The sequence below is a fragment of the Acinonyx jubatus genome, chromosome D4, assembly GCF_027475565.1.
Source record: "Acinonyx jubatus isolate Ajub_Pintada_27869175 chromosome D4, VMU_Ajub_asm_v1.0, whole genome shotgun sequence".
In the NCBI taxonomy this organism is placed as follows: domain Eukaryota; kingdom Metazoa; phylum Chordata; class Mammalia; order Carnivora; family Felidae; genus Acinonyx; species Acinonyx jubatus.
The window spans coordinates 17,748,320-17,769,753 of NC_069391.1; the positions used below are offsets into that span (position 1 = coordinate 17,748,320).

Below are 21,434 nucleotides of genomic sequence, written 5' to 3' on the forward strand. Positions count from 1 at the left end.
TTCCTGTTGAGTAAAATGGGGCTAATAATATCCAGCAAAGCTGCCATCGGCACTAACTGAGATAATGCACACACAATGGGCCAGCACCCGGCCCTAAGTAGACACAAAGTATGGTTGCTCCTGCTATTATCTGATATTTCATGCGCGGATGATAGGGATGATGAGAGCTGAAATTGTCTGGGGGATTGCTATGTCCCAAAGCATCTGACAGGGGTGTCACCATTGCCCCTTTCTTACAGATGGGAGAACTTATGTACCTCACTCAGGGTCACACGGCTTCTAAGTTCTAGAGCAGGGAGTTTAAGTCAAGCAGCCCAATGGTAGAACCCTCGTCCTCAGTCAGGGCAAAGTCTTCATAAACATCATTTGTCCTGTTGCCTAATACTCCACAGAGGGGACTACTCAAACCCTTACTTCACCTGATTGGTGGGCATTTTGAATGCTTTCAATTTTAATCTGTATTTTTTAATTTTTAATTTTTTTAATTTATTTTTGAGAGAGAGAGAGCAAGAGAGTGCAAGCAGGGGACAGGGACAGAGAGAGAGGGAGACAGAATCTGAAGCAGGCTCCAGGCTTTGAGCTGTCAGCACAGAGCCTGACGCAGGGCTCGAACCCACAGACCGCGAGATCATGACCTGAGCCAAAGTTGGACGATTAACCGACTGAGCCACCCAGGCGTCCCTTCAGTTTTAATCTATTGTCAACAGTGTTGCCCTGATCATCTTTGGGCAGAAGGATTCTTTGTGTTCTAAGTTATTTCTTTAGAATAAATTCTCAATAGTCTGTAAGGCCAGTTTTCAAATTCCATGATTTGGGTGAAGGTGTGGGATGGATTAAAAATAAAAAGGAGCAACACCACCTCTGACTTTCTGGACTCCACCTGTTTCAGGGGTGCTGGTTTTCTTTCATGATGCAGTCCAAGGGCAGGTTAGGGTGTTGGACCCAAAATATCCCCTTGACGAGGGGAGTGATCAAGCAAAAATGGTACGTTAGAGAGTAGAGCCCGGTGATGTGTGCAAGATGCATGTGGGATGGGGCGCAAATGCAGAGGACCGGGCAGGTAGGAGGCTGTTGTCGCGGGGCTGTTGTCTCCTGGAAGACTGGAACGGGTCAGAGACCGTGACCACAGAGTTCCCAGTGGTCATGCTGAGCACCTGTGACAGACTCCATGGCCGTTGGAACGCTGGTAGTTAGACACCTTTTTCTTAGCTCTGAAATGAAAATCCGGAATCATTGTGTTTGTCTTAACTATGGTAATAGACTCGTTGCATCTATAAGGTGTCTTCCCCATCCGATCTTCAGTCTTCTTTTTTTCTTAGTTGTTGTTTAAGTAGCTCGTGCTGACTGTAAAAGAAAATAAAACAAACTTTATTATTTTTATGTATTTTTAAATGTTTATTTTTGAGAGAGAGAGTGAGTGTGCACGTGTGTGTGTGAGCAAGGGACGGCACAAAGAAGGAGAGAGAGTATCTCAAATGCTGAACCCAGTGTGGGGCTGGAACTCCTGAACCGTGAGATCATGACCTGAGCTGAAATCAAGAGTCAGATGCTTAACCGACTGAGTCACCCAGGAGCCCCTAAAATAAGACCAATTTAAACCCCTGCTGAAATGTAGAAAGAAAAAAACACAAACCAGTGTCCTTATTTTCTTTCACTTGAGTCTCTATATATCTTCCTATAAATTTTCCCCAATGCATATGCAAATCTAAATAAGAATTTATATATGTAAGTTTAAAAATAGAAGCATGAAAAGCATACAGTAGTTGTGTTTCTTTGAGGTAACTTTCTGTGTCAGAACCACATGTCTTTATACAAACTTTTCCTTTTTTTTTTTTTTTTTAAAGACAACTGGCTTCTTAACTTGATTTTAACCAAAGACAAAGATGAACAAATTGAGGCCAAAAAGCATAGGAACTACGCTTGGCTTGAACTCAAGTGTCCTAAACTCCAGGCTAGGATTCTCTCTCCCACACAGTGTAGTGTTCTTTTCTTTTTATCACACATCTTGAGGCAAATGGATCAGAAATTATATCATCATCATCATTATTACAAATTTGAAAATTTAGCCTTTTCCCTGCATTCTCCAGCTTCTCCCTGATTCCTGCCTTGTACATCTTTGCTAGCCCAGATATTCTTGGAGACTAGAGAAGTTATCCCAGGGACAGCAGAGAAGCACAAGACCACCAGCCTCGACCTTGAAACCTATTAGCCTTGGGGTAGCAAAGAGTGAGAAGGTTTCATAAACCCCTCACTCACTAGCCTTTCTTCTCGCTGAGAAGATAGCACCTGAGTAGCACCATAGACATTCCTAGGGCAGTGGGCTGGCCCATCAGAATTCTTCCAGTGCAAAGAGCAGACTTGGCTATGATACAGAGTTGAGTTTATGTGCCGTCTAATCACTGGGAAGCTGTGTGACTGTGGGCAAATTGTTGAATGCCTCTGAGCCTCTGTTGCATTGTCCATAAACTGAGAATGATCCCTGCACCTTATGATGTTGGCCCAGCCCAGTGTGAGTAGCCAGGCATGAGAAGGACCCTGTTCTGTAACCTCCCTTTCCAGGATCAGTTTCTATTGGGTAGGGAGGAGTTTGGTGAGCTAGGAAACAAGGCCCCATGTATGCTTGCTCTTTGACATGACCCAGAAGTTCTCCAGTTCTCAATGGGCAGTGACTCTGTCCTACAATCCAACTAAACTTGGACACTGTGCACCTGGAGATAGCATCAGATCCCATAAGTTACAGAGTCACATCTATAAGACTGCCCCCCAATTCCAGAGACCAGTCACAGGTCCAGCTTGTAAGCCTGTCCTTCTGATTGACCAGGTATAGATGGTAGGTTCTCATGATGCCCTCTTTGGATTCGATTAATTTGCTTGAGTGACTCACAAAACTAGAGAAACACTGACTTCTGTTTACCAGTTTATTGTAAAGGATATTATAAAGGATACAAATGAACAACCAGGTGAAGAGGTACATAGGGCAAGGTGCAGGGAAAGAAGCATGGAACTTGCATGCCCCTTCTTCACCTCCATGTGTGTACTATCTCAGAAGCTCTCCAAACGCCATCCTTTTGGGTTTTTACGGAGGCCTCATTACATAGGCATAATTGCTTAAATTGTCGGCTACTGGCAACTGATGTAACTTCCAGCCCCTTCTTCCTCTTATGGGATCCTGAAGGTCCCAGCCTTCTAATCACCTGGTGGTTGGTTCCCCCTGGCAACCAGCAGACCCCAACATTAGGTTCTTTCCAAAAATCACCTCATTAACGTAAGTTCAGATGTGGTTGAAAGGAGCTTGTTATAAACACTAAGAAACCTTGTTTGCTCTCATCACTTGAGGAAATTCCAAGGGTTTGGAGAACTCTGTCTAGAAATGAGGATGAAGATAAAAATATACATATTTCTTATTATAAATCACATTATCATGCATGGGATCTTTTTCTGGCTTTCATTGATCTTCAAGAATTTTTTTTGCCGTCATCGTAAGGAAAAGTGATCTTAGAAGCCCACTGTCATGGGGATGGTACAGACCTAGGTAATAAAATGACCCTATTCCTCAACATGGTTCTACTTGTGTGTTCTTAGCTGAGCCTCTCATGCTTTTTACAGATTCTGAGATTTGAGCTTAATTTTGTCTGGGGCTCCTTCTTTCCCCCCAACAGTCCACAAGTTGAAGCTGTGCTTGTGTCTGGAGAGGGAAGACTGAAGATCAGCCTGTATGATAGTCAATGGCACCTGTGCTCCTCCCCCCACCCCCCCAGGAGAGCTGTTCTTGCACACACAGTAAACCTTAGGGAGAAGACGGAGGCCTCCATATGGTGGGATTCTAGGCAGCAGCACTGTAACCAACCTCCACGATTCTGTTGTCGCCTTGTTTAGATAATGAGGCATTTCAGCTATAAACTTGCTTTCCCTTTTTCAATTACAAAGGCATTATATATACATGTAAGGATATTTAGAATACAGAGAAAGAAGAAAGAGGAAAAATATCACCCACAGTCATGTCATCTCCAATAATCACCACTAACAATTTGGTATTTTTGTATTTTCTTTCTATTAGTGTGTGTGTGTGTGTGTGTGTGTATACACACCCACACATATATGTGTATATATATATATGTGTATATATATATATATATACACACACACACCCACACACATATATACATACATATGTACATATATATATATATATATATATATATAGAGAGAGAGAGAGAGAGAGAGAGAGAGAGAGAGAGAAATGTGTCAAATATCACATGCAGTTTCATCGATAGTAATTAAATTATGCAAGGCTCCCGGATGCCTCAGTCCATTGAGCATCTGACTCTTGATTTCTGCTCAGGTCATGATCCCAAGGGCATGGAATTGAGCCCTACATTGGGCTCCACAATGAAAGTAAAACCTGCTTAAGATTTTCTCTCTCTTTCTGCCCCTCCCCTGCTCTCTTTTTCTTTCTCCCCCTTCTGTCCCTCCCCCCTCTCTCTCATAAGTAAGTAAATAAATAAATGTAGTAATTATGTGATACCTATCTATTCACCACACGGGTCAAAACTTCGACTACAGCCTGCATTCCAGAAGCCCCTTCTTAACACACTTGCTGGGACTCCATTTCCCGTTTTAGCCCTTTCTCCCCCTCTATAAGTAGCCACAGCCCTGACTTTTATGATAATCAAGTCCCTTATCTTTTCCATGTAGTTTCCCCATTTATATGTACCTAGAACCACAATTTTATTTTATTTTTGCTTTTCGGTGATGAATTCTCTGGCCTTCAGCACATTTCACTAAGCTAGGTAAAACTAATCTTCTCTTTCAGTTGAAGCAAAAAGTGGTTATCAGCTGGTCCACAGTTTCATTCAAATTTTAGCTGCATTCAGGATGCATCACCTAAGTCCCTCCTGGGGTGGGGTCCTCTGCTAGGCTCCAAAGTCACAGGGATGAGTTGTGTCCTGGCTAACAAAGAGCTCAGTCGATTTACCTAGCCAGAAATTGATATTTCAGATCCCACCATGCAAAATCACACGTGGATGCCTCTTTTTAGCACATATGCAGGGTAAACTTTCTCCTTTCTGAAAGATTCCCTCTGGTGTAGACTCGGGCCTGGGCCTGCTTCTTCCTGTCCTTTGAGTTTTTGGCACCCACACGAGCATAAATCCCCCCCTCCCCCCGCAGCTGGTCCAAACCATGCAGGCTTCTTCTAAGGCATATCTTTAAATGTTGTATCCTGAGTTCATCCCGGGTGAGAGGAGAACCTTTTAGGCAAGGGGTGGGGGTAGAGAGAGAAAGGGAACCAATGTCTTTTGAGCTTTTAAGTGTAACTTTGGATCTTGGAATCCACACAGCACACCAGCCAAATGGCATCGCCATCCGCATTCTGCGAGTGTAGAAGCCAACCCAGGAAGGGGAGTAGCGTGCGTGCAGTGCCACTCATGTTGGGTTTGGCGGCCTTGGGATCAGATCCCAAATCCGAAGGGCTCCCGTCACCTTGATGGATCGCTGATCTGGGGTCACGTTGGGATTGGAGGCCTTAGGATCGGAACCCAAATCTGAAGGGCTCTAGAACTTTGAGGGAGCACTGGTCTGGGGTCAGGCTTCCTGCTGCACAGATCCCTGTTGTACTCGTTAATGACACTGAGTAATGATGTATTAATGTTCTTATATGCACAGCAGCACCTCCACGTGGGATTGCCTGGAGAGTTAGGTGGGTGGTGTGCACGTAGCCCTGGGTCTGGATGATATTTATAGTACTCAGTACATAGCAGCTAGGGGCAGAGTCAGATAGGCTGCTGGGGAGGGCTTGAAAATAAAGACTTGAAGCACCTGCCGTGAGGCCGGCTAGCTAGTGCTTGCTGTAGGTGGCAGGGATGGGAGAGGGTCACTGCTGGTCCTTAATTCTTGGCTTGAGTTTCCTCTCACCCCCCACCCCCACCATTCCCAAAACACTGGACTCTGAACCTCAGGGTCTAACATCTATGGCATCTGTCTCCATTCAGGGGTAGATTTTTTTTTTTTCTTCGTTCTCTTAAATTGCTCTCTGCAACAACAAAAAAATAAAATATGCAAACCGCCCAAAATTACACTCAACATACGCTGAATAAATATATACCCACAGAAGCATATGTTCAATGGCTGCTGCTCCATGCTTTTCAAAGCCAACTAGCTTATAAAATCATTTCTCACGCAGAGTCCGGGTGATCGATGAGAAGGTGCGGTGTGAGGACACAGCCGCAAGCTGCGAATAGAGTTTTTAGTTACAAAGGATGGGGAAGGGAATGAGCCAGCAAAACCTAGCAGCCATCGAAAAGACCATGTCTTCAGCCTGTCCTGACAGAAGCCTGGCCCCTGGATCTCTAGCTCACTAGTAGGCATAGTAGTGGGAGAGAAGGAGTTCTTTGGGATCAGGGTCTGCGGGGTTCAAATCCTGGCTCTGCCACTTACTATATACTGACATAGGTTGCTTTAAACCATGTTGAGTCTTAGTCTCCCAATATCAAAAAATGAGTAAACTAATAGGACCTACCTTACGTGGTTGTTATGGGAGGAGGCCTAGCCCAAGGCTTAAGGAAACAGACCCTGGGGCCTCCTTTCCTGGCTCTGGCACTTACTGGCTGTGTGACCTTGGGCGTGCTCATGAACCTCGCTGCGTCTCAGATTCCCCATCTGGAAGGTGAGGGTAATAGCATCCACCACCTAGGGCTGCTTTGAGGAGGGGCCGAGTCAGCGTGCGTTCAGTGCTTAGTGTGGGACCTGGCTCGGGAGTCAGTGCTCAGATGATGTTGGAAAGCCATTTTTGCCAGTGCTGCCCTGCACATCAGTCTGTAGCATGCAAACGTTGTCAAAATCCTCTTGGCTCTGTGCCACTCACAGGGAGAACAGGGACATGGGTCTTCTTAAAACTAGAAGAAATTGGAGCATCTATAATGTTGACCTGAAGCAACGTCATCTCTCCTTTGCAAGCCTTACTTTCCCATTTGTGAGTGCTGACAATAACAGTATACCCTTTTCTGAGGAGCTGGGGAGCTGGAATGACGTGCCGGGCATTGAGGGAGTGCATGATCCATGTCTGCTTCCCCCCAGCACCCTGGCACCACAAAGCGCCTGGCCCAGGGGAAGGGGGCTCGAGCCCCGTCTCAGTAGCAGAGGGCTCCTTCACTGAGTCTTGCCGTTAGCCCGGAAGGTGCAGCTTCGGAATGGTGCAGGCTGCTGAACCTCAGCTCCGCCCTACAGGTGCTCACTGTGTGACCCAGGGAAGGCCCCTTACGTCTTGCACCATGGGGTTCTCTTCTTCCAACCAGGAGCTGAGTCTGTCTGGCAGTCACCTGAGGCTGGAATGATAGAATGCTTGGAGAAGGACTTTAGAAACCTCAGCCACCTGAAAGGCAACATAGCATGACTTGATGGCCGGCTGTGCCGCCTACTTGCTCAGGTCTTCGGACAAGTTACTGAAGCTGTCTGTGCCTCGGTTGTCTCTTCTGAAAAGCGAGAATAATAGTACCTTTACCACCAGGGTATCGTTAACACTATGAGTTAATATCCCTAACACATTTAGAATAGTACTTGGCACATGGTGAGAACTATTGTTAGCTAGTACTTATTTTTTAAGTTTATGTATTTTGAGAGAGAAAGGGAGAGAGAGCGAACAAGGGAGGGACAGGGAGAGAGAGAGAGAGAGAGAGAGAGAGAGAGAGAGAGAGAGAGAGAGAATCCCAAGCAGGCTCCACACTGCCAGTGCAGAGCCCAATATGGGGCTCAAACTCACAAACTGTGAGATCATGACCTGAGCCGAAACTAAGAGTCAGACGCTTAACTGACTGAGCCACCTAGGTGCCCCCAGCTATTACTATTTTTTTTTTTTAGTAATTTTAATTGTCTTTTAATGTTTATTTGTTTTTGAGACAGAGAGAGACAGAGCATGAATGGGGGAGGGTCAGAGAGAGAGGGAGACACAGAATCCGAAACAGGCTCCAGGCTCTGAGCTGTCAGCACAGAGCCCGACGTGGGGCTTGAACTCACGGACCATGAGATCATGACCTGAGCCGAAGTCGGACACTTAACCGACTGAGCCACCCAGGCGCCACCCCCTAGCTATTACTATTATTGATTAACTATACAAAGGCTATTTATTTTCCTTACTAGACAGTTATTGAATAAACATTTGACAGGACTCCTGGAGAATTTTCTTGGGAGAGTGTTCTCTGTTCTCTTCTTCCCTCTGCTCTCCGTGCTTATTTGTACCATATTAAAAATCTCCAAGGACTATAAGAATGTTATGACTTACTCCTCTCCCTGTGTTGGACCAGATGCTTTTTGAAGGCTGGGCTAAGGCTCTGTAAACTTGATGGCCTGGAGGACAGTCAGCTTTGAATAGGCATTTGCTGAACTGAACCCCTACTCCACGTGGTATCCTGGGGAACTCCAGAGGGAGGCAGAAAGCTTTATGACTCCAGCTCGAAGGACGGCCAGCCGTCGAAAGCGGCTGTTGGGCTTGGCTGCAAACAATATCCTTGGGCCACTCCCACAAGAGCAGCCCTTCTCCATGGTTCCCCAGCGCAGGTTCTACTCACTACCAGAACATACCTTCTGACCTCCCTTGGCGTTTCTGTGAGCCTCTTGCAGAGAACCATAGGATGTCCAAGCTGTAAGGTCCGTGGAAACCAGCTGCCACCTTTCTCAGAGCAGATAGGAAGCCTGAGGCAAGAGAAAGGAAGAGAACTGCCCAAAGCAGGGACTGTAATCAGTGTCTCCTAACTGTGTCCGTGTGTTCCTCTAATGGGAAAGATGGGTGCTCATAATAAATTCGGATGGCTGGCCATGACCTGGATGGGTGCCAGCAAACCCAGCCGTGTTTTTCGGCACCAGTGCCATCTCACTATTATTCTTGATTTTTTAAACATTTTTTATTTATTTTTGAGAGACAGAAGGAAACTGACTGCGAGCAGGGGAGGGGCAGACAGAGAGGGAGACGTGGAATCTGAAGCAGGCTTCAGGCTCTAGGCTGTCGGCACAGAGCCCGATGTGGGGCTCAAACCCACAAACCACAAGATCATGACCTGAGCCAAAGTCAGATGCGTAACCGACTGAGCCACCCAGGCACCCTTTAGGACTATTCTTGAGCATAAACCATCTTGAGCCGTGACTTGCCTCCCTCTGGGGGTTTCCCCAGTGCCTCCAGTAGGTCTAATTCTCTTGGAGGTCAAGGACCGCCATCCCTTCTCTTTCTTCGTGTCTCCATCAGAAACGAGTTGTGTGGTGCAGAGAGCACAGGTTTAGAGCCAAACATACCTGTGCCTACACCCTGCTTCCATTCCTAGAAAGCCTGAGTGACATAGGAAAAGCACTCTGGCTTCAAAACCTGTTTTCTCTTCTGCAAAATCGGACTGAATAATAGTGAGCCCATAGAATTATGGGTCTTGAGGGGCGCCTGGGTGGCTCAGTTGGTTAAGTGTCCAACTTCAGCTCAGGTCATGATCTCGCGGTCCGTGAGTTCGAGCCCCGCATGTGGTTCTGTGTTGACAGCTCAGAGCCTGGGGCCTGCTTTGGATTCTGTATCTCCCTCCCTCTCTGCCCCTCCCCCACTCATGCTCTGTCTCTCTTACTCTGAAAAATGAATAAATGTTAAAAAAAATTTAGAATTGTAGGTCTTGAGCAAAGCAGGCTAAGGAGAACACGTCATGTAGCGTCTGGCTCACAGTAGGCACCCAGAGCACGCCAATTTCCTCTCTCATGTCTCCAGTGAGTGTTTGTTGAATGCTGCACAGATGGCAGGCGTGTGGGGAAAATGCCCTATTGGTGTTTCACAGGAACTCAAGACAGAACTAAGCAACGTAATTGACATTTTCTTGCATTCCAGAAATATTTACCGGGTATCAAATATTCAAGTGACGATGATCACAATAACAACTTTTATAACGGTTGACGTTTCATCACGTACCAGGCTCTGTGCTAGGGACATCAGTTGTCTGACTCGTTTTCCTTGTGGCAATTCTGCTGAATAGGTGTAATTAGTCCCCGTTTACATTGAGGGAATTGAGTCTAGAAGTGTTAACGATGTGACTGGCTAGCATTACACGACTAGTGAGTGGCAATCCGGAGGGATTTCAGTCCAGACCTGCCCGATGCCGAAGGCCACGCCGGTATCTTCGTCCCCTGTGCTGGGCACCGGGACTGGGCCGAAAAGAGGAAGCTGTGTGTCTTACACTCTCTTGTCAAATAGCCCACAGGCTCCTGGGGAGACAGACTGTGAGCCAGAAACCATCCTCCATGGCAGAATGACGTTTGTGCTGGGAAGAATCCTTAACATAGGAGAGAAGTGAAAATGAGGCTTCCTGACTCCGGGTCAATCAGAAGTAAGAACTTCCACATAAGTATCTGTCCATGATGGCACTGACAAGTCCCAGCAAACCCAGGAGTTAGTTAGTTATTATCAGGTCCATTTTAAAATGAAGACACATAAAGAGGCGCCTGGGTGGCTTAGTCGGTTAAGCGTCAACTCTTGATTTCAGCTCAGGTCATGATCTCACGGTTCATGGCATTGAGCCCCACATCAGGCTCTGCACTGACAGTGCGGGGCCTGCTGGGGATTCTCTCCCTCCCTCTTGTTCTCTCTGCCCCTTCACCGCAGACACCCTTGGGCGTCTGCCTACATGGTTTCCACATCCAGGTGGAGGGACAGATGATGCAGGGTTGTGGTTTGGGCAGCGTGCCTGGGAGCTCTCCCGGGGACTCCTCCACTCGGGCCTGAAGCCCCTGGGGGTGCCTGCAGCTGCAGTCCTCCATCAGCCACAATCGATCCCCGTAATCCTTTTTTGCATGCCCACCCCTTTCCTCCATGTCCGCATCAAATTGAGCGACGGCTGAATTGGCATGAGTTGATTAAAACTCCCCGTAATTATGGGCTCTCGACCGGCCTGGTTGTCCAAATCAGTGTCTGCAGTAATAGACGGGCTAGCTGGCCTGGTTGACAGATTGAGGTGGAGGAGGGAGAGGTGCAGGGGATGGGGGATGGCAGGGTCTTCCCTGCACACCCCCTTTCCAGGCAGTCATCCCGAGGCCTCCTGGGACACGGGCAGCCCAGCCCACTTTGCGTCTAGTCAAAGGGATGGTCGGCACTGAAGGGCTCCGCGGCACTCGCTTAGTTAGCGCGGTCCTCCGTAACCTTACCTGCAGAAAGAGGGTCTCTTATCGGTGCCTCTGAGTTTTGCTGTGAGAACTTGAGGAGATGGCATATGGGAAAAATCTAGCACCTGGTAGAAATAACCATCTCATTTCCTTCATTGCTTCCCACCCTCCTAGGGATGCTGTATCTGATCTGCGCCTCCAAGACTGCTGCCACCAGCCCCTTTGTGTCCCTTCATAGTCCATCATAGTGACCTTCCTACAAAGCTCTCAGAATTCTTGTGTAGCCCTGGCCAGTCTGAACCACTTGTGACATCACGGACAGTCCACCTTCATGTGGATCAGGGAGAAAGAACCCCTTTTTTACAATCAGGGGACCTCCAGAGGTAGGCAGAGTCTGCCTCTTACTTGCTGTGTAACCTCAGGCAAGTCACTTGACCTTTCTGGGCTTTAGTTTGCTCATCTGCAAAATGAGCATGATGATGCTGGTCCTACCTTAGCATTGCTGAGAATAGTAAAAACTGCCCATGGCAACAGTCTCCTTTCCCTCTGCCTGCATGCAGCCCTCTTCCATTGCTTCCTGAATGTATTTCCTATTTGGGGGAAAGTCACAAGGGATCCCAAAAGCAGTTTACCATTTTCTGAGCACCTGCCATTGGGTCAGACCTGTATCAGGCATGTGATATGGTTTCATTCGCTCAGAAGCGCAGGGGGGTAGGAAGGACTCTCTCTCCAGTGTGGAGATGTGGAAACGGGGAATCCAGGGCACACAGTAGGGAAGTGGCAGATTTCACCCACAGGAGGAGTGGGATCCTACATGGCTGACAGTGTGTTCAGCCTGTCGTTCATGAATGGTATCACTGCTTTTGCATTGTCTTATGTAATCTTGACCATGATCTGATGAGGCAGTGCTATTAGGAGAAGGCAGCTCTTGTCCTAGGAGGAAGGACTGTTGTTTTGCTTGCACTAGTGATGAGAGAAATCAGATACTTGCTGAGCCCTTGGAGGAGGACAAGGCTTTGCCCGTAGTTCGGCAGGTGGGAGTCGTCCTGGTGGTGTCTTAAGTCATGTTCAGTCAATTCAGAGGGGATTCTCCACTTCCTTCGGAAATAGTTTAGAGCTGCTTCTCTCCTTTTCACAACTCATAGTTGCTTTAGCAAAAAAAAAACAAGCAGCTCGGGGCACCTGGGTAGCTCAGTCGGTTAAGTGTCTGACTTCGGCTCTGGTCATGATCTCATGGATTGTGGGTTCAAGCCCTGCATTGAGCTCTGTGCCGACAGCTCAGAGCCTGGAGCCTGCTTCAGATTCTGTCTCTCTCTCTCTCTCTTTGTCCCTCCCCCCACCAATAAAATATTCAATTAAAAATTTTTTTAATTAAATAAAAGAAAATAAGCCCAAGCAGCTCAGCGCTAAGAGACGTCTCCAGCTTCCTGTTTTCCACTGTCTTCTTTTTACAGTATAGGAAACAGACTCAGAGAGGCGGATGTGCTTGCCTGAAGCCACCCAGCCAGTTAAGAGAGAGGCAAGGCAGACCCGAAACTCAGCTCTGGAGATCCTTATTCACCTGCATTTATTTATTGAGGGCTTGCTAGGCTTTGGCTATTTGTCTCTGTCATCCTGTTTGCCTTCCACACCCACTTTGAGAAAGGTTTTCCGGATGGGGAAACTGAGGGTCAGAGAAACATGACTAGCACAGGTGACAGTGAGTAAGAGTCTGGGTCTGAGGCTGGAGTTCTTTCTATTATCCCACCCTGTCTCTCAAGCCCAAGGTTGCAGAAGAGAAGGATGATGCCACACTGATGCCCCACAGGGCCCAAGGGAGGGGCAGGTTTCTTTCTTCAGCACCAGTCCGGAGATTCCCCAGGTTTATTTGTCATATGAGTCCATCAGCCCCCGGGAAAAGTTAAGTTGGTTGTTTTTCCTTCTGCTCAGAACAGCTGGTCCACCTTCTAGACCTGGGGGTGGGGTGGTGGAGCAGCTCATGACAATTTTGCACTTGAAGCAATTTGCATTCCATAATTAATGAACATTAAAATGCATAATTACAAACAGAAACAAATGGCTTGGTGATGTTGAAAACGGGCGGGGAAGGAGAGAAAGAAGGCACAGGGGATGGAAGAGGGGGCTGGGAGGAGAAAGGCAAGGCCAGTCTGTTGCAGGAACAGCCAAGAATCCCCTGTAACACTCCCCCACTCAGATCCTCAAGACTTTAAGGCTCAGGGACTCAGGCCCAGGGTGTTCCTGCGGGTCCTCGCCTGAGGTGGGGCAGAATGGAGGCTGTGAAGTTCTGGAGGTCAGCTGGTCTGGGTTTCTCATGCACTTACTGAAAACCTTCTGGCAAAAGAGCAGCCTTCTAAGGAATGAGGTTATTATGATATAGACCTGCCCCTTTTCTTCTGCCCACTTCTAGCCCCACAGAGTCTGCCTCCCAAGGCTTCTTTTGTGAGCTCTAAGAAAGTGCTTACAGATAACTGAATGCACTGACTTCAGTAATCTCTTCAAAGTACCACACCAGATCACTTCACAACCTACAGTGCTTTCCAGTTGTACTTAGAATCAACTCAAGATGCCTTCCCGTGGCTAAAGTCAGGGGTCAACAACTTTTGTGTATAAAGAACCATGTAGTAAATATTTTAGGCTTTGCAAGCCACATGTGGTCTTTTTTTTTTTGGTCTCATGTTCTTCCTTAAAAAAAAAAAACTTTAAAAATGTAAATATTCTTAGTACTGTGGAAAACAGGCATTGGGAAATAGATGTCTTTCTCCTGCTAAATACAGCTAGAAATGCTGGAGGTTACATAAAAACAAACATAAGTCTATAAAAGATAGCGAAAAGGGAGACCAGCTAGGAACATGGGGGGCCCAAGGAAAGATATGGTGGCCCCTACACCTTGAGTTTGTTTTTTGCCTCATATATCCCAAGCTTAGAGCTGAAGGAGCCAACAAATCAGAAATTCCAATATTTAAAGACCAAAAAACAAAACCCCAAACCCAAAGCTTTCTCTTCTCAGCCAAAGTCCCAAGAAAAAGGAAGCCTATGAAAACAGAAAGTCTTCAGACAATAATCACTCTAGCCAAACATCATAGAAATAACATGGCCCATTCCCAACCCATTCTAATAAAGGCCAAGTAGGAAGCTAGACTTCCATTGTTACCAGACTGATACCATCTGATAATGCGATCCTCCCCTGTCTTTGCTGCATTGGTGGCCAATGGTGTCCAAGAAGGCCAAGTGGGGAAACTGGGATTCTACCTCCCCTGGTAGTAATGAGGTTTGCCTCCACTTTCCCCTATTGGAACAGTGTCAGAGAAATCCAGATAAAATATAAGGTTTAAATAAGATACAGAGTTAAAACATAATAACATAACATAATGCCCCAAGTTGTCCAGGTTTCTGTTGAGAATCACTTGTCATACCAAGAACCTGAAAGATCTCAAACCAAATGCAAAAAAAGATGGCCAATAGATGCTACTATGAAGATAGCAGAGATATTGGAATTTGATGACAAATATGTTAAAATAGCCATCATAAAAATGCTTAAGCAATTTCAAGCACAAATGAAAAAAAAAACAAAGTCTCAGGAAAGAAGTAAAAGATATAAAGGAGAAGCAAATGAAAATTATAGAAGTGAAAAATACAATAATTAATTTTTTTGAAAGTCAGTGGATTGACTCGGCTAATAGAATGGAGAGGACAGAGAAAATGACCAGTAAACTTAAAGATAGAACAATAGAAATTACCCACTCTGAACATCAAGAGAAAAGACTGATAAAATAAACAGTCTCAAGAGCCAGAAGGAGAGAAGAAAGAGTGGAACTGAAAAAGTACTCAAAGAAATAATATGTGGATCCTGAGAAACTTAACAGAAGACCATGGGGGAGGGGACGGGGGAAAAAGTTACAGAGAGGGAAGGAGGCAAACCATAAGAGATTCTTAAAAACAGAATAAACTGAGGGTTGATGGGGGGTGGGAGGGAAGGGAAAGTGGGTGATGGGCACTGAGGAGGCCACCTGTTGGGATGAGCACTGGGTGTTGTATGGAAACCAATTTGACAATAAATTTCATATTTAAAAAAAGGAAATAATGGCTGGAAACATCTCAAATTTGGTAAAATGCATAAATATACATATTTGAAAAGCTTGAGCAAACTCCAGGATAGACACAAAGAAATCCACACCAACAATCATAGTCAAATTTCAGTTTTTCAAGGAAAAAATCTTGAAAGCAAGGAGAAAGAAATGATATTTTATCTACTGGAAAAACACAATTTGTTTTTTGTTTTGTTTTGTTTTTTCAATATATGGAGTTTATTGTCAAATTGGTTTCCATACAACACCTAGTGCTCATCCCAAAAGGTGCCCTCCTCAATACCCATCACCCACCCTTCCCTCCCTCCCTCCCACCCCCCATCAACTCTCAGTTTGTTCTCAGTTTTTAAGAGTCTCTTATGCTTTGGCTCTCTTCCACTCTAACCTCTTTTTTTTTTTTTCCTTCCCCTCCCCCATGGGTTTCTGTTAAGTTTCTCAGGATCCACATAAGAGTGAAACTATATGGTATCTGTCTTTCTCTGTATGGCTTATTTCACTTAGCATCACACTCTCCAGTTCCATCCATGTTGCTACAAAGGGCCATATTTCATTCTTTCTCATTGCCACGTAGTACTCCATTGTGTATATAAACCACAATTTCTTTATCCATTCATCAGTTGATGGACATTTAGGCTCTTTCCATAATTTGGCTATCGTTGAGAGTACTGCTATAAACATTGGGGTACAAGTGCTCCTATGCCTCAGTACTCCTGTATCCCTTGGGTAAATTCCTAGCAGTGCTATTGCTGGGTCGTAGGGTAGGTCTATTTTCAATTTTTTGAGGAACCTCCATACTGTTTTCCAGAGTGGCTGCACCAATTTGCATTCCACTAACAGTCCAAGAGGGTTCCCGTTTCTCCACATCCTCTCCAGCATCTATAGTCTCCTGATTTGTTCATTTTGGCCACTCTGACTGGCGTGAGGTGATATCTGAGTGTGGTTTTGATTTGTATGGAAAAACACAATTTGAATGATGGTGGGATTCTCTTGAGAAACCAGGAGGCCAGAGGCAAGTGGCACAGCATTTTATAAGTGTTGGATAAAAAAACAAAAACAAAAACAAAAAAACCCCAAAACTGTCAACTCAGAATCCTATGCCCAGTGGAATATCTTTTAGGAATGAAGGAGAAATCAACACATTCTCATATGAAGGAAAACTTAGAGAATTAGTTGCCATTAGACCTTTTTTAAAAACTGGCTAAAGGAAGTTCTCCAAACAGAAAGGAATGAAAGAAGAAGGAATCTTGGAACACTGGGAAGGAAGAAAGAATACAGCACAAATATGGGTAAATGCAATAGACCTTCCTTGTTTTCTTGAGTTTTCTACATTATGTTTGACAGTTAAAGTAAAGCTGATAGCACTCTTTGACGTGGTCCTAAAAGTATTTAAAGGAATATTTAAGAAAATTATGTTGCAGATGAGAGAAGATAAAGGGACATAGAGGGAGGTAAGGTTTCTATATGTCACTTAAATGGGTTGGCATGAATAGACTGTAATAAGTTATGCATACCTAGAGCAAACACCAAAAACTATATAAAGAGATGTACTCAAAAACACTATAGACAAATCAAGATGGAATTTAAAAAGTAATGTTCGAATAACCCACAAGAAGACAAGAAAATGAAGACAGTAAAATGAAAAATGAAGAACAGAAAACAAAATCAAACATCTGGCTTATGCTCTAAAATACTGATAATCACATTAAATGTACATGATTTTAAAACGCAAAAGACAAATTGGCAGAGTTAATTTAAAAATATGGTATGCTTTTTACAAGAAATTCACTTCACACATAATGATTTTAGCAGGTTAAAAGTAAATTAAAAAGGACATATGAAGGGGCTCCTGGGTGGCTCAATCAGTTCAGCGTCCAACTTTTGATTTCCATTCAGGTCATGATCACAGTTTGTGATCTTGAGCCTCACTCCTGTTTGGGATTCTCTCTCTCCCTCTCTCTGCCTCTCTCCTGCTCTCTAAATAAATAAATAAATAAATAAATAAATAAATAAATAAACATTTAAAAAAAGACATGCAAATCAAACAAAAAGCAGAGGTAGCTATGTTAATATCAGATAAAGTAAGCCAGAGAGGGCTATCAGATAATATTGAAAGGGTCATCCACCAAGAAGTCTTAACAATCCTAAATGTTTTTGCATCAAATAGTGAAACTGCAAAATTTGTGAGGCAAAAACCAATAGAACTGAAAAGAAAAATAGATAAATCCATAATTATAGTTGATTACACCAACCTTCCTCTCTCAACAACTGATGGAATGGAACAGTTAGAAAATTACCAACGTTATAGAATAACTCAATAACATCATCAACTAAAAGGATCTAGTTAATTTTATAGAACACACTGCCCAACAACAACAGAGTACACATTCTTTTCAGTGCCTATGGAACATGTACTAAGATGGATCGTATCTTGACCATTAAAAAAACCTCTATAAATTTAAAGAATTCAAATCATACAGAGTGTGTTTTCTAGCTACAAGAGAAGCAAACTACAAAGCAATAACAAATAACAGAAAAATCTTTAAACATTTGGAAACTACACAACAAATTTCTAAATAATCCATAGATTGAAGAGGAAGTCTCAAGGGAAATAAAAAAAATACACTGAACTGAAAGAAATAAAAATACAGTATATGCGAATTTGTGGGATGCTATCCTTTCATTGTAATTTCTCTGGGTCCTTATATTTAATGAGGAGGAAACTTAATAATCATGAATGCATACATTAGAAAAGAAGTTTCAATTTAGTAATTTAAACTTCCACCTAAGATCCTACAAAAAAGAGAACAAAATAAACCCAAAGCAAGCAAAAGAAAGGAAATCAATGCACTTAAAAACAGAACAACAGGGGCGCCTGGGTGGCACAGTCGGTTAAGCGTCCGACTTCAGCCAGGTCACGATCTCGCGGTCCGTGGGTTCGAGCCCCGTGTCGGGCTCTGGGCTGATAGCTCAGAGCCTGGAGCCTGTTTCCGATTCTGTGTCTCCCTCTCTCTCTGCCCCTCCCCCGTTCATGCTCTGTCTCGCTCTGTCCCAAAAATAAATAAAAAACGTTGAAAAAAAAATTAAAAAAAAAACAACAGAACAACAACACAACCTATAGATAAAAGTCAAGGAAACAAAAAAAATGGATTCTTTGGAAACATCAAGAAAATTGAAAAAAAATCTAGGAATACAGATAAAAGGGAGAGAAGATGCCAGTTATCAATATCAGGAATGGAACAGGTGAAATGCAATATCATTTATAGTGCCTAAAAAAATAATGAAATATTTAGATGTGAATCTAACATGAATGGGACATGTATGCTGAGAACTATGGAATGCTAATGAAAGAAATTTTTAAAAGATCTAAGTGGAAAGACATATTTTCTTCATGGATTAGCATTCGACATAGTAAAGATCTCAATTCTCTTCAAATTGATATAAATTTGTAGTATGATTCCTATCAAAAACGACAGGATGAGTTTTTTATGGATATACACAAGATTTTTCCACAATTTATATGGGAGGGCGAAAGAACTAGAATGAGCAAAACTTCTTTCGTTTTTGTTTTAATTTTTTGATGTTTATTTATTTTTGACAGAGAGTATGAGTGGGGGAGGGGCGGAGAGAAAGTGAGACACAGAATCCGAAGCAGGCTCCAGGCTCTGAGCTGTCGACACAGAGCCCACTGCAGGGCTTGAACCCTCGAACCGCAAGATCATGACCTGAGCTGAAGTCAGATGCTTCACTGACTGAGCCACCTAAGCAGAACTTCTTTTGAAAAGAAGAATAAAGTAGAAGTCAGTCTACCCAATGTTAAGGTGTGTAAGAGGGACAGACCTATAGATCAATGGAACAGAATAGAAAACCCAGAAATGTCCCACACAAATATGCTCAGTTTGTTTTTGTTTTTTGTGTTTTTGTTGTTGTTGTTTTTTACAAAGAGGCAAAAGCCACTTAAATGGGAAAAAAATTGGAGCTTTCTAACAAAGGGTGCTGGGCACAATAGCACATTCACAGTCAAGAAAACAACCCTCAGGGTAAGTCTCACACCTCATGCAGAAATTAACTCGAAATGTATCACAGAATTAATTGTGAAACATAAAGCCTTAACACTTCTAGAAAAGTACACACACAGAGGAGAAAATTTCTGAGAGTTGGGCTTGGCAAAATGTTTTCAGATTCTAAAAGTATGATCCATAAAAGAGAAAATGGTAACTTGGATTTCATCAAAATTGAAAACATTTGCTCTGTGAAAGCTCATTTGAAGAAGATGAGAAGACAAGTTACAAACTGGGAGAGAAAATACATTTGCAAGCCACATCTCTGACAAAAGTCTAATGTCTAGAATATATAAGGAACTCTCAAATAACAGTATAAAAAACCCAAATCAATCGGAAAATAGGCAAAAGACATCAAGAGACACCTCACTGAAAAAGATCTACAGACGGAAGGTGAGCACAAAAGATACTCAACATCAATAAGTATTAGGGAAATTCAAATTAAAGGCACAGTGAGATCTCACCACACACCTATCAGGATGGCTACAATAAAATATATTGACAACATCAAATGATGTCAAGGTTGTGGCAAACTGAACCACTCATACGTTACTGTGGGGATTTAAAATAGCACAGACACCCTGGAAAACAGTTTGGCAGCTTTCTAAAAAAAATTAAAACTGTAACTATCCTATGACTCAGAAATTGTACTTCTTGGCATTTTTTTTCAGAGAAGTGAAAACTTAAGTTTACACAAAAACTCGTATGCAGATGTTTAGAGCAGCTGTTCATATTAGCTAAGAACAGGAAACAACTCACATGTCCTTCATCGGGTGAATGGTTACACACACAATGGTATGTCCACACCATGGAATACTACTGTGCAATAAAAAAGGAGGTAAATATTGATACATCAGCAATCTGGATGCATAGGAGAATGATGCTGAGTGGGGGGAAAAAAGCCAATCCCCAGAGGTCACATACTGTATGATTATATTTACATTCTATTCCTGAAGTGACAGAAATTCTATAACGTATTCTGAAGAATTCTATGATATAAAGGAATGGAGAACATGGTGGTTTCTGCGCATTAAGGAGAGGAGTCGGGTGGGAAGTGATTGTGGAAGTAAAGGGCAAAAAGGGGAATTTCTGTAGTGATGGAAATGCTGTGTATCTTGACTATCAATGTAAATATCCTTGGGGTGATATTTTTTCTATATTTTTTTCCAAGATGTTTCCATTGGAGGAAACTGGGCAAAAGGTACACAGGGTTTCTCTATATCATATTATTTCCTACAACTGCATGTGAATCTACAGTTATCTCAAAATTAAATAAAACATGAAAAAAAAGGCAAACAGACAGGGTTCAGACTGAATTTGACCTGCAGACTATAGTGTGCTAACTCTGGCTTAAGTGATCTGGTCACCGCCTACCTCTCACACCTTGCTTTGTGCTAGCCTTGTTTTTCCCTGTCTCACTGAGCTATGTCCTCCTCTGTTCCATGGACAGGCCAACACTGCTCCTCCCTCAGGACTTTCATACTTCCTGTTCCCTATTAGAAAATTCTTCCTGCTTGTATTCACCCAGGAGGCTAATTATTCAGGCTTTGCTCCGATGTTGCATGTATGCCTCCTTCAGTCCATCCCCACTCACTTTATTCTTTCTTCATCTTGCTTTTTTCCTCCGTGGAATAACCATTTTCTGTTTACTTGCCAATCATTTGTCTCCTCTCTAGGATTTAAAGTCCATGATAGCAAGGCCTTGTCTCTCGTGTTTACTGATACATTTTTAGCACTGAGGAGGTATTCAGTAAATATATTTTGAATGATCCAATGAAAGACTTCTATAGATAACAAAGGAAGAAGCTAGGGATGCCTGGGGGGCTCAGTCTGTTAATTGTCTGACTCTTGGCCTCGGTTCAGATCATGATCTCACAGTCGTGGGCTCAGGCCCCGCATCAGGCTCTGTGCTGACAATGCAGAGTGTGCTTGGGATTCTCTCTCTCCCTCTTTCTGCCCCTCCCACCATTCACATGCATCTGCACACATTCTCTCTCTCTCTCTCTTGAAATAAATACACGTTAAAAAAAAAAAGAAGCTAATAGTTTTAGTTAGGTTTTCTTTTAGGGGTTGGGTTCATTCATTTATCATTTGTTCATTTGTCCTTCATCGATTAAGTGCCTACTATGTGCTAGGTTCCGAGCCAGGCACTTCAGGTGGGTTTTCTCATAAAGTC

General features: G+C 43.7%; 1 protein-coding gene across 4 annotated transcripts in view; it reads left to right on the plus strand.

Annotated features, from left to right (window-relative positions):
• ASTN2 (astrotactin 2) overlaps positions 1–21,434 on the plus strand; it is an 873,140-nt gene that overhangs the window by 523,422 nt on the left and 328,284 nt on the right. The window lies entirely within an intron of this gene.